This window comes from Trichechus manatus, unplaced genomic scaffold, assembly GCF_000243295.1.
Source record: "Trichechus manatus latirostris isolate Lorelei unplaced genomic scaffold, TriManLat1.0 scaffold00047, whole genome shotgun sequence".
Lineage (NCBI taxonomy): Eukaryota > Metazoa > Chordata > Mammalia > Sirenia > Trichechidae > Trichechus > Trichechus manatus.
In genome coordinates, this window is record NW_004443983.1 from 5,858,067 (window position 1) to 5,871,206 (window position 13,140).

Here is a 13,140-nt window from a genome sequence, read left to right on the forward strand (position 1 = left end):
TGATCACATTATATCAGGTCTCATCATGGAGGTGACTACATCATTATAAGATCACCGACTACATCATAACTGCCAAACCACTGAGAATCAAGGCCTAGCTAAGTTGACACACAACCTTAACGAGCACAGGTCTCCACCTCCTGCCCCCACTGCCACTATCAGCACTGTCTGGTTCTCAGTCACTGACTAGATGGAAGATAAGAAAAACTATAATACCCAGTAAGCGTTGCTGCCTCCTGTCTCTGCTCCCACCTAAAATGCTTTACCTGTGGGGATAACACTGCCTTGTATGCACCATGTCACTCCCTGAATAACTATCCTCAACTTCTTAGGGTTTGTAATTGTTTACTGACTATAGGAAGAGAAGAGGGTTGGAGGTGGGATGGAGAAAAGTGGCTTGGGAAGGAATAGTACTATAGCTACCCCAAAAGCCACGCTTGTAAAGCAGGTGACACCTGTCAGTCTCTAGTTAGAACAATTCTCCTGTTTCTGATCTAGCAAGTGGATAGTTCGAGAGTGAGCTTCCTACTTACTCCCATGCAGGCAGATTTTCCCTGTCTCTGACTGCATAGATCCGGAAGTAGCTAGAAGCTCCTCCCAGATTCTATCAATAGTTGATTGTTACTCCTAATTCTTGGTAGTGTCATTTTTATCCTTTTCTAGTTGTTATGGATTGAATTGTGTCCCCAAAAAATGTATATCAACTTGGCTAAGTCATGATCCCCAGTATTGTGTGGTTGTCCTCCATTTTGTGATCTGATGTAATTTTCCTGTGTGTTGTAAATCCTAACCTCTATGATGTTAATAAGGCAGGATTAGAGGCAGTTATGTTAATGAGGCAGGACTCAATTTACAGGATTAGGTTATATCCTGCTTGAGTTAATCTCTTTTGAGATATAAAAGAGAGGAGAGCAGAGAGATGGGAGACCTCTTACCACCAAGAAAGCAGAGCCTGGAGTGGAGTGAGTCCATTGGACCCAGAATCCCTACACTGAGAAACTCCTAGATCAGAGGAAGATGGAGGACAAGAACCTTCCCCCAGAACCGACAGAGAGAGAAAGCCTTCCCCTTGAGCTGGAACCCTGAATTCGGACTTCCAGTCTCCTAAACTGTGAGAGAATAATTTCTGTTTGTTACAACCATCCACTTACGGTATTTCTGTTATAGCAGCACTAGATAACTAAGACAGCTGTTTAGGTATTTCAGAGACAAGCTGGGGAAGGTTGTGTCAGGAGCCCTTGTGAGATGCTGTTTTACACAGTTTACTCCATCACTTGCAGCCTTACACACATGGCTTCTCTTCTCTTTCATACACTAAAGGTACTTGTCACAGAAACCATGGCTTGAGTGTTACTGAAGCACTGAGCACAGCACCCTCACAGTACAATACAGTCAATAAATGTTTGTGGAATGAATAATGGGATTCAATTTACTAGTTCCCAAGGACTTTATTTCTCCTACTTTGTCACACTGCATGAAATATTTTAGGCACTCTCACTAGATTAATGTGTTTAAAATGAAGGTCAATTGTGTATAAATTAACCCTGTTTTTTAAATTAGAAAACACACTGCCTCACTTTTGGCGGTTCATATACAACAATTGGGAACAAACGGTAAAGACGAGAAGGAAAAAGTAGTCAGCGTTTTCTTCTCTGTAGTATCTTGCATACAATCTGGTAGAGGGAGCAAAAGTATGAAAAAGACTCATTAAAAGAAAAGAGAAAGAAAACCACAGAAAGTAGAAAATCATTCTAGATAATACTAAAAACACATATTAAAATATGTGCTAATTTCTTTTTTAACCATCCATTTAATTAAATAAAATCAAATAAAAAACTTGATTTTCTATAAAATATTTTGTTTGGTCACCTGTTTAGGTGATTATAGGAGAACTGTTAGGATCATAGGAAAGCTTCCCAGATAAGCTTGCACAAAACAGTCCATTGTGGTATGTTCCTACCAAATGAGTCCTGATCTAAGGCTTAAGCTAAGCTGTTATAACAAAGGGACCCAAAAAAGCAGTGGCTCAAGCAAGACAGGTGTTCATTTTTTCACACAATATCCCAGAGGCATGTGGCATGTCCAAGATGGGTAGGTGGCTCTCTTCGATGGCATCATCTATTCCCCATTCCTTTGTCCAAATGCTTAACACTGGCTCATCAGCACCATATCTGCAGTTCTCACCGAGTGGCATAAGATGCATCACAGGTAAAAGACAAGACATTTGGAGATCCGGTGGTGATGTGATTTAGCTATTATAGTAACAATGATTACAAGAATTGTCAATTATTATGGCTTCTTAAATGCCTTGTGGACATTAAAAAAAAAAAAAAAAAAGATAAATTTAAGGCTTTAAACTCCCATTTCAAGGTACAACGGGAGAATCAAAATATCTATGTTGACCTTAAAAGAGTCCCTTATTTCATCTAGCTGCAAGGTCAACACAGTTTAGGATTAGGCCCAGACTTGCAATGTCAGTCAAATGTGCAACCCACCAGGTTTCTAATGCTGAAGTAAGTGTGTTATTTGGAAGAAGTGGGATACCAAGATTCAGGATGGGGATACCTGGACAGACACAGACAAAGATGATAACTTTGAGCCATCAATTCCCTCCGAAACTTATTTACCAGTGGAAGCAGCCCCTCTCTCCTGTCTGAGGAAATCTCCCTCCCTTAAAAAAAATCCTTTCTGCTTCATTTGGATCAGTTGCCTTCAGAAGGGATACTTATTCTCAGGACTTAACTGCACATTGCCTCCAGGCCCAAAATAAGGTCCTAAAATAGCCCAGATAAAGAAGTACAAGGTCTACTCCAGGAAGAGAGCCTGCACATCTTAGGACATTTCAATGTACTATGAGCAGAAGTCTGGGAACCATATATGGGAATGGTTTCTACGGTGTTAGACCAAATAAGAGATTGGATCAGGCCAAATTTATTGATACTGATGCTCTCATCTAGGGCTCCACATATAATATGTTGGCTTGAGGGTCTGGGATTGGAATTCACTGAAACTTGAACTCAGCAGTAACCTACAGTCAATGGACCTAGGATGCCAGAAATAGAACAATAGTTCTTAATCCTGACTGCACATTAGAATCCCTTCAGGTATTTTTATAATAACAATGCTGAAGCCCTATGACCAGAAATTCTGATGTAATTATTCTGGGATGGGGCCCAAGCATAGGTATTTTTTAAAGTTTCCCAGGTGATTATAATTTGTAGCCAAGGTTGACAACCACTGCGGGGCAGAAAGGAATCAAAAGGCCCCTGCTGATAGAAATGTTGGAATGGATCTATTATGTATTATAAACATATTCATAGGTGGGTCCACTGGCATTGTGGAGCAATGGTCTCAAAAACTCTGGGAGAAAATAATGTGGTCACCACTGGAAGACTGCCTGACACATGGCACAGAGCCTGTGGAGCAGGGGGAGGGGTGACTGCCCAGGGGGTGCAAAGGATAAAGAACACCTGCTACCACTTCGCTGCTCTTCAGTGTTGTAGACCAGTTAGAATATGAATGGGTGAGATGCACAGGCCTCCACACATAGATAAAGCCCAAGAGTTGGTGGCAGGCCAGTGACCTGAATGAGAATCATTCAAAATCAGCATGTCAACAACTTTTTGGCAGCTCAATTTCACATAATCCTGCAAAAGAAATACCACATCAGTCAGAGGGAACAATCCACTAGCCACATGACCCATACTTATGTTTCAAAACTCCTCAGGTCATCTGGTCAACCCCATGTCCCGAGTAAGGGTCAGAGAACACCCAGAAGGGGAGAAATGGGACCAGAGCCCATATGGAACCTGGCCTGGGCTTGGGGTACCCCAAAAAGATGGCAATAGTGGCTGTGACCAGTCTCAAGCTCCTGGGGCAAAAAAGACTTAGAAAACTTCAAGAAAGACCCTCTGAAGCACAAGCTAGGGTAGAGTCCCTGTTTGCACAGGTTTAAGGGCAGTTAAGTGCTCAACTACTAGCCAAAAATTTGGCTGTTCGATTTTGATCAAAGATTCTATAGCAGAATCTTGATCAAAAGGGGAAAAATGCAAAACATAATTTCAAATTCTCATGGACTCCAGACTTCCTGGAGCCATGGAGGCTGGACGAATCCCTGAAACTATTGCCCTGAGATAATTTAAACTTTAAACCAAAAACATTCCCTGAAATCTTCTTAAAACCAAACAATGCTTTAGCTTAGCTAGCAAAAAATATGCACCTTGAGCATTATGCTCTTTTAAGAACTATCTATAAGGGATCAAATTGACGACAGCAACTCAAAAGATTAGATAGGAACCTTAGAGGGCAGTGAGTTTATGTTAATGGGGGAAACACAGCTCAGAAAAGGGGAGTGAGAATGGTTGCCCAACTCGAAGAATGTAATCAATGTCACTGAATTGTACATATAGAAACTGTTGCATTGGCATATGTTTTGCTGCGGATATTTTCAACAGCAACAAAATAAATAAAATTTTTAAAAATTATTTGGAAGAAATTTATGCTGATACAGAATTAATATTCAATATATTACTGATTTTTCAGATGTTAACCATTCAAACTGCAGCAATAAGAAATAAAGTCCTTTTGCTCTTTGCCCTCCCCCCGCCCCCCCAAAAATTGGCAGTTCCAACCCACCCAGAAGTACCTCAGAAGACAGAACTGGTGATCTGTTTCTGAAAAGTCACAGCCTTGAAAACCCCATGGAGCAGTTCTACTCTGCACACATGGAGTCACGATGAGTCGGAATCAAAGCAATGGCAACTAACAACATGGGTAGTACTGGTGCTGGAATTCCACTTCCCAGCCATGATATACTAGCTAGTAACTTGCCCTCCTGTCATAATTGCCCTTCTATGGTAATCAACTAGAAAAATGGACAAAATTTTTGAAACAACTGTTTTCAGACATTGAACGACAGTTAGTACAGGACTGTAATCTTTCCCTGAGAAAATGGACACAAATGAAGTAAAACTGATGATCATCCTGGGTTTCTATCTGGAGGCACTTTCTGAACTGGAGTTTGGGAAGGCTCAGGTGCCTTAAATTAATGGTATGAAGTACCAGAGCGGAGGCAGCTATGCAGAGAAATCTGCACAGGGATCCCTTGAGTCTATTGCTGTATATTTAGCTGCACACGCATGGGTAAAATGCCACAAAGCCATGCGAAGAACAACCAGGAAACTATAAAATGAACAATTAAAAAAGCTCACAAAGGCTGGGAGATATTTGAGTTCTAACTAATCAGAGCGGAAAGTCCTCATTGAACATCAAGGTATTCCGTATAGACCCAGAAGGGTATCACCTTAGTTTTAGGGCTGAATTAGCCCTAGGAAAAAGACTATTTTAGATCCAGCCTACCAAACGCTGAAGACAAACCCCAAAAGTACCAAGCTGATTCACAAGTAAGTTAGCTGTCTGCCAGAACAAAGTCACAGTACTGTGTTAGTCTGGATCCTCCAAGAAGCAGACGCCAAGATGGGATTAAGTGTGTAAGAATTTTATTAAGGGAAATGTCTGTGGGAAAGGAAATAGACAGGGAGCCAGGGAGGAATGGGAGAGTCATCAGACCTCAATGTAAATCTGACCCCAAGTGAAGGAGAGTGGGAGAGAAAGTTGGATGGAAGTGCCCTAGACTGCTGCGCAGTCTAAGGAAGTTTTGACAAAGCTGTTGGCAGTCTGTGAGCAAGTCTGCCATCAGAGTTCTGTGTCTCCCTACCTCACTCAAGGAGGAGCAGCCTGCGGGAAGCATGACCTCTGTGCAAACACAACAATGGCTTTTAAGCAGAGCAGCTTGGGCCCTCCTTCACTTATGCACCCTGGAGATCTGCTAAGTACATTCTCATGCTTCCTTAGACCACTGTCAGATGCATTTCTCCACACAGGTGTGGGAGCAGCTCCTCCATGGTTCCCGTGGGCCTCTCTTCCTGAGGGGAAACACCTCCTTCCGCTGATCATATGTGACCCCTATATGGCAAAAGGTGCAAGCTGGAGGAGGCGTACTGAAATATGATGGGTGATGTAGGGGTCTGGGATACCTGCTCATGTCCTCTGGTCCAGCTCAAGTTCAATTATGAATGTACCATTTCTATCTTACAATGGATGGCTTCTGGGCCTGTCCAGCTCTGACTGGACACAGATTTGACAGAACTGAGCTCACAGTGGCAATTCTAGATGCATGATCTTTTGGTGCCCTCTGTCAAATGTTCCTTCTCAACCAGGGCCCAGTTACTCACCAGAAGCTGCTTGTCAAAGAGTATGTAATTCTGTGCTCTGGATACCAAAACCAAAACTAGACCTATTGCCATCAAGTCAATTCCAACTCATGACAACCTCATGCGTTATAGAGTTAAGCTCCATAGGGTTCTCTTGGCTGTAATTTTTATGGAAGCAGATTGCCAGGCCTTCTTACATGGCACTTCTGCGTAGGTTTAAATTGCCTACCTTTTGGTTAGTAACCAAGTACAGACAGTTTGCACCACTCAGAGACCTCTGTGCTCTGTATAGCATGGACTACTCCAGAATAATAGGGATATGCATTGTGGTTTGTCTTCTCAAGTTTGCTATAAACTCCATAATCCATCTTTTCCCATTACTTACACCTCCATCATCAACAGTAGGGTGGCTGATTGCACTATGGTCTAGACCTGGGGTAGTGACCTTTCCTGCTCTTGGCCCTATTCAAAGCTGGCAGCTTTCCAGGTTACCCACTATATGAGCCAGAGCAATATACTTAAGTGTAGACTGTGTAGCCTCTAGAACCCAAGAGTCTTACCAGATACTATGGTTCCTTCTTTGAGATAGAAAATGCAAGATGCAGTAATTTGGCTTTTATTTTGGAAGGGTTACCCCACAAATGGTTAAGTGCTCACTTACTTGGCAATTCCATTGCCAAGCAAAACATTGGCAATTCCAATCCGTCCAGAGGTACCTCAGAAGAAAGGCCTGATGATCTCCTTCCAAAAGATCACAGCCATTGAAACCCTATGCAGCGCGATTCTACTCTGAAACTCATGGCATCAACATGAGTCAGAATCAACTCGACGACAACTAACAATAACAACACCATGCTAGAACCTGGTTAAGCCCATTAAAAGACTATTTGAATGATCGCATCTCCACCAGTTTTTTTCTGAAAGCTCACAATGTGGGAAGGTGGCTGGGGTGCCTCCTCTCTCAGGGTATTCTCCCATGTCCTAGTAGAGAAGAGATGAAAGAACCTGATGTAAAAGTGATGTTCACAGCCAAGCCATGAACCTTTCCCCATGAGGGTCTGTCTGTATGTTCTCCACCACTGGGCACTTGAGCAAGGCCAAGCCAGGTTTTTTGTAAGAAGGGCTCCTCCCTAGGTCTGATCTCCCATATGCTTTTACCTTCTAGTCCTGACACCTGTCAGTATGGTTTATCATAGTGCTCCTCACATATGTACTGGATAGTGAGGTACCCTTTCTGTAAATCAAATTTACTATCTACACAGGGAGTCTTGAACTCAAATGCTTCCAGGATCTAGGCAGGTAATATAAATGTGCAGAACAACCAGGTATAAGAGTGTCAGGGACAGTGATATGAGAGAATTTGGATTCTTCATTGTCTTAGTTTACTAGTGCTGCTGTAACAGAAATACCCCACAAGTGGATGGCTTTAACAAGAGAAATTTATTCTCTCACAGTCTAGGAGGCTGTTAAGTCCGAATTCAGGGTGCCAGCATGAGAGGAAGGCTTTCTCTCTCTGTTGACTCTGGGGGAAGGTCCTTGTCATCAATCTTCCCTGATCGAGGAGCTTCTCAGCACAGGGACCCCACGTCCAAAGGATGTGCTATTCTCCTGGCTCTTGTTTCTTGGTGGTATGAGGTCCCCATGTCTCTCTGCTCACTTCTTTCTTTTATATCTCAAAAGAGATTGACTTAAGACATAACCTAAACTTGTAGATTGAGTTCTGCCTCATCAACATAACTGCCTAATTAACATTCTAGAGGTACAATTTACAACACATAGGAAAATCACATCAGGTGACAAAATGGTGGGCAATCATATATTACTGGGAATCATGGCCTAGCCAAGTTTACACATATTTTTGGGGGACACAATTCAATCCATGACACTCTTTTATAAAGATAAACTAATTATTGCCCTGTGGAGACTCATCTGGAGTCATCAGTGGTAAAGTTTTTGGAATAGCCCCTTTGGAAGGGATGAAAGGGCAACTGGAACTCAGAAGTGTGGTTGCAGAGGCAGCTCCGACCCCCATGCAGCTCCTATGTGGCCAAGCGTCTATCTAAGTCAAAGGAAAACAAATAACAAATCAAACAAAATTGAAGGAATAAAGGAGGAGAGAAAAGATCTAAAGCTAATAGAGGGCAAATATTTAAGAAGTGATTGACTAAAAATTCAGAATAAAAAGAAATTTAAAAGAGAAGAGAAATAAGATAAAGTTTTAATTAAAGAAAAACATTAGCAGTTTAAATTAAGGATGACATTAGCTAATTGAAATTTAAAATAAAAAATATAAATGATAAAGTTCCCAAAGATAAAAAGTTAGAAAAATAAGAGATTTACAAAATAATGAAAATCATCAAATAAATACTTCACATAACAATTAAGAATATAGAAGTAAAATTATATTTAAGAATATAAGAACTAAAGAAAAATGTGTAAACATTTTAACAATAGGAATAAAGAATAGGCATAGGAAAATAAGGCGGAAGCAAGAAGACAAAAGATTAAAGAGATAGTTGTTAAACTAAAGTAGGAGTAGATACGGGTGGTGGGAGTAACCTGTAGGAACTGCCACAAAAACTCCAGGAGTAATATAGTCGTGTTTTCCCCTAGCTGCCTTAATCACAAGAAATTCATTAGCTCCATTTTAAAGTTTCTTCTCCTAGGCACCTCTCAAACCCCCACCCCTGAAAAATTTATCCAATTGAAGGGAAATTGTGATGGTTAATGTTATGTGTCAGCTTGGCTAGGCTGTGACTCTCAGTGGTTTGGCAGACACTATGTATCATCTCCCATTCTGTGATCAGACGTGAGCAGCCAATCAGTTGGAAGAGGAGTTTCCTTGGGAGTGTGGCCTGCATGCATGATATAACGAATGTTCTGGCAAAGTTCCTTCTCTCTTTCCAATCCTACATTCGTCTCATCATCCTCTAATCTCTGGTTCTTGGGACTTAAGATGCCTTCAGCCTGCTGCCTGCCCTGCAGATTTGGGGTTCATTAGACCCTGCAACCACATGACTCAGGAGAAGCCACCAGCCTGCTGCTATGGATTGGGACCCATGGATTTGGGGCTTGCCAGCCTCCACAATTGCATGAACCATTTCCCTGAAATAAATCTCTCTCTATGTCTGTATATATACACTTCACTGATTTTGCTCCTCTAGATGACCCAGCCTAAGACAGTAATCTTATTTTTAAAAAAACAAAACAAACAGAAAAAAAAACTTTGTTTCAAATAACCCTATCTCTAGCCAGATTTTTCCGAAAATTCGTGATGAGGGAAGGTAGCTCAGGAGACCACAACTTATGAGAAGAGAGAACATGGCTCTTCTGGTCCCTGGCACTCTGGGAGCTGCAGGCAGCAGTGCAGACATGGCTAAGGCCAAGAACCAGGCTACGCATAACCAGTCCCTAAAATGGCACAGAAATGGCATCAAGAAACCTTGATCACAATGATACGAATTTCTTAGGGGGAAGGACCCCAAGTTCCTGAAGAACATGTGCTTTGTCAAGAAGTACAACAAGAAGGGCTGGAAGAAAATGCAGGCCAACAACACCAAGGCCATGGATGCACGTGCTGAGGCTGTCAGGCATCTCTTAAGGCCCAAGGAGGTCAAGCCCAAGATCCCAAGGGGTGACAACCACAAGCTCAGTCAACTTGCCTACATTGCCCATCCCAAGCTTGGGAAGCATGCTCGGGCCCACATTGTCAAGGGTCTCAGGCTCTGCTGGCCAAAGTCCAAAGTCAAAGCTAAAAGTAAGGTCAAAGCTCTGGCCAAGGCCTCAACTCAAGTTCTCATTCCAGGTCAGGCTCCCAAAGGTACTCAGGCCCCCACAAAGGCTCCGGAGTACAGTTTTCTATCTGAGGACAGAAGGACTGGTGTGACCCCCTGGGCTGACATTTGCATGGGGCTGGTGTCCTCCTGTGCTATTTGTACAAAGAAACTAGAGGCAGGAAAAAAAAGAAAGAAAGAGAACAGGGCTCAAATTAATTCTACTACTGCCGTTGCTTTTTGCTACCAAATGGAGTTGCTATTAAAAATTAGTCCTTCATGTATATAGAGTCCATGCTCACATGATATCTTATTTACCAATTCCTGCACAGGCCACTATAGTTATTTTGAGAGTGAAGGAACTCAGAAAGGCTCCATGCTGCTTAAGTTCCCAAGATTGCGACTTTTAGGGCTCAACTATTTTCGTTCCCACGCGGCCACCTCCAAATACACCAAGCAAACCCCACAAGCACTGAGTCAAGGACCATCAGTGACTCCAGACAACTATACCTCAAGCCTTCTAAAGGAGGTTAAGCGATTCCAAAATGCCATACCAACCTTTCTAGAGAGGCTACCTTTAGTGACTCTAGGTTGATGTTCTGGCACCTCTCTCTAGAGAGAAGAGGAAACAAAATCACAATCTGAAAATCCAGTCAGATGCCTTGATAGAATATCCATTCCTCTAAAATTACGGAATAAGAAGAGGAAGACCTTCAATGAGATGGACTGACACAGTGACTGCAACAATGGGCTGAAACATAGCAACAATTGCGAGGATGGTGCAGGACCCGACAGTGTTTCATTCTGTTGTACATAGGGTCACTGTGAGTTGGAAATGACTCGACAGCACCTAACACCAACCACAACAAGATACTGAGACACATAACAGATATATCCTTGATACAAGAAGAAAACAAAGCAGAAAAGAGAGAGAGAGACTGAAGCTATGATTAAAGAAACCCAGCTGTAAGCAGGCCAGAAGTATGGTCCCTTCTGGAATACCTACTTTATTACATCTCCCTTCTTGGGTTCTTCATCCCGTTTTGGGTTATTCATGCCCAGGATGGAAGAGCCAAAGACAGAAAGCTATTATTCTCTGGAGTCTACTTTGAGGGCCATGGACATATCAAACTGACTCACTACTTTTCAGAATCAGGAATCCCTGTAGCTAGGGTTGTGTGGCCATGCCCTGCCCACATAAAACTCAACATCTTTAGACTGGCATATCATCATATCACAGATTCCAAAGTCAGATAATAAAGCACTGTCGGAGTTATTATCTAAGAAGATGATCATCACAAACCAACTAAACGGTGGAAAACCAATGTTCTGGCAAACACCTGCCAGCTGCTCATGGATCACCTGTTTTCTGTTATTTGTCTCTACTTCTTCCGGTGTCACACTGTATTTCACAAAGGGGCCCTATTTCCCACTGATTGCATTCAGGCATTCTATGTAAATTTTGAAGAGACCACTACTGGGCTCTTCCCCCAAGTAACTATAGAAAGTAATGGACTTCTTTTGTACTTTCATTATATATTTCAGGGAGAATAAAATAAAGTATTTCCTTGTATCATTTAGTATGCAGAGTTTGCTGGGAATGATGATGTTTAGCAGTCATTTTGTATATTTATGAAGAGGCATGGGAAGAACTGATTTGGGGATGGATTACTTTTATAATTTTTCCATGTTAAATAAGGTATATCCACACTGTGGAAAAATTAGGAAACAGAACAGAAAAAAATAGTTTATCGTACTAACATAAATCATAATGAACATTTTGGGGTAATTCCTTCCAACTATTGTTCCTATACATTCATTAAAAAAACAAACAAGCAAAGGCCTCAGCCGTAGTATATATAAAAGATAGAGTCCTTTTTTATTTAATTCAAATAAAATCATAGCATTTCTTGGTAAAACCAATCCTCAAATTTATACAGAGCTGCAGGGGGCCCCAAATAGCCAAAGCAATCTTGAAAAAGAAGAACAAAGTAGGAGGACTTTCTAACTCGAAATGAACTTTAAAGCTACAGTAATCATAATAGTCTGGTGCTGGTATAACGTTAGACATATAGACCAATGGAATAGAATGAAGAATCCATAAATAAACCCATACATCTACGGTCTATTGATTTTCGACAAGGGTGCTAAGTTCATTCAAAGCAGAGAGAACAGTCTCTTTAATGAGTAATGCTGACAACTAGACGGTGCCCAGCTACTACAACCGACTGCTCTGACAGGGATCACAATAGAGGGTCCCGGACAGAGCAGAAGAAAAATGTAGAACAAAACTCTAACTCACAAAAAAAGACTAGACTTACTGGTATGACAGAAGCTGGAGAAACCCTGAGACTATGGCCCCCAGATACCCTTTTAGCTCAGTACTGAAGTCACTCCTGAGGTTCACCCTTCAGTCAAAGATTAGACAGGTCCATAAAACAAAACTAGACTAAATGGGCTGGACACCCATACAGCTCAATACTGAAGTCACTCTGAGATTCACACTTCAGCCAAAGATTAGAAAACTGGTAATGGGGAACCCAAGGTCGAGAAGGGGAGAGTGTTGACACGTTGTGGAGTTGGCAACAAATGTTACAAAACAATATGTGTATTAATTGCTTAATGAGAACTAATTTGCTCTGTAAACCTTCATCTAAAGTACAATTTAAAAAAACACACCCACACACCCACACTCTACATCCTTAGCAAGTGGGTGTCTTCCTTCAAAGGATCCCTGGTGGTGCAACAGTTGAGCGCTTGGCTGCTAACTGAAAGGTTGGTGGTTTGAAACCACCCAGGGGCTCCTCAGGAGAAAGACCTGGCAATCTGCTTCCGTAAAAAATTACAGCCTAGGAAACCCTATGGGACAGTTCTACTCTGTCACATGGGGTCGCTATGAGTAGAAAACTGATTTGTCCACACCTAACAATAACAACATCATCCTTCAAACAGGAGCTCAGGAAGGGGTGGATGCTTTCATCTCTGCTTCACAGCTCCAAAGTGATGAAAAGTTTATCAACAAGACCTCCACATTCAGAAGTCTCCAACCCTAAGAATGAAGAAAACAAAAGACACAAGGGAAAGATTAGTCCAAAGAACTAACGGACCGCAATTACCACAGCTTCCACCAGACTGAGTCCGGCACAATTAGATGG

The 13,140-nt window shown here is 41.9% G+C and overlaps 1 pseudogene; it reads left to right on the forward strand.

The window, feature by feature from the left end:
• Positions 1 to 9,584: 9,584 nt before the first annotated feature.
• On the forward strand, positions 9,585 to 10,580 carry LOC101348091 (60S ribosomal protein L29 pseudogene; annotated as a pseudogene).
• The last annotated feature ends 2,560 nt before the right edge of the window (positions 10,581 to 13,140 follow it).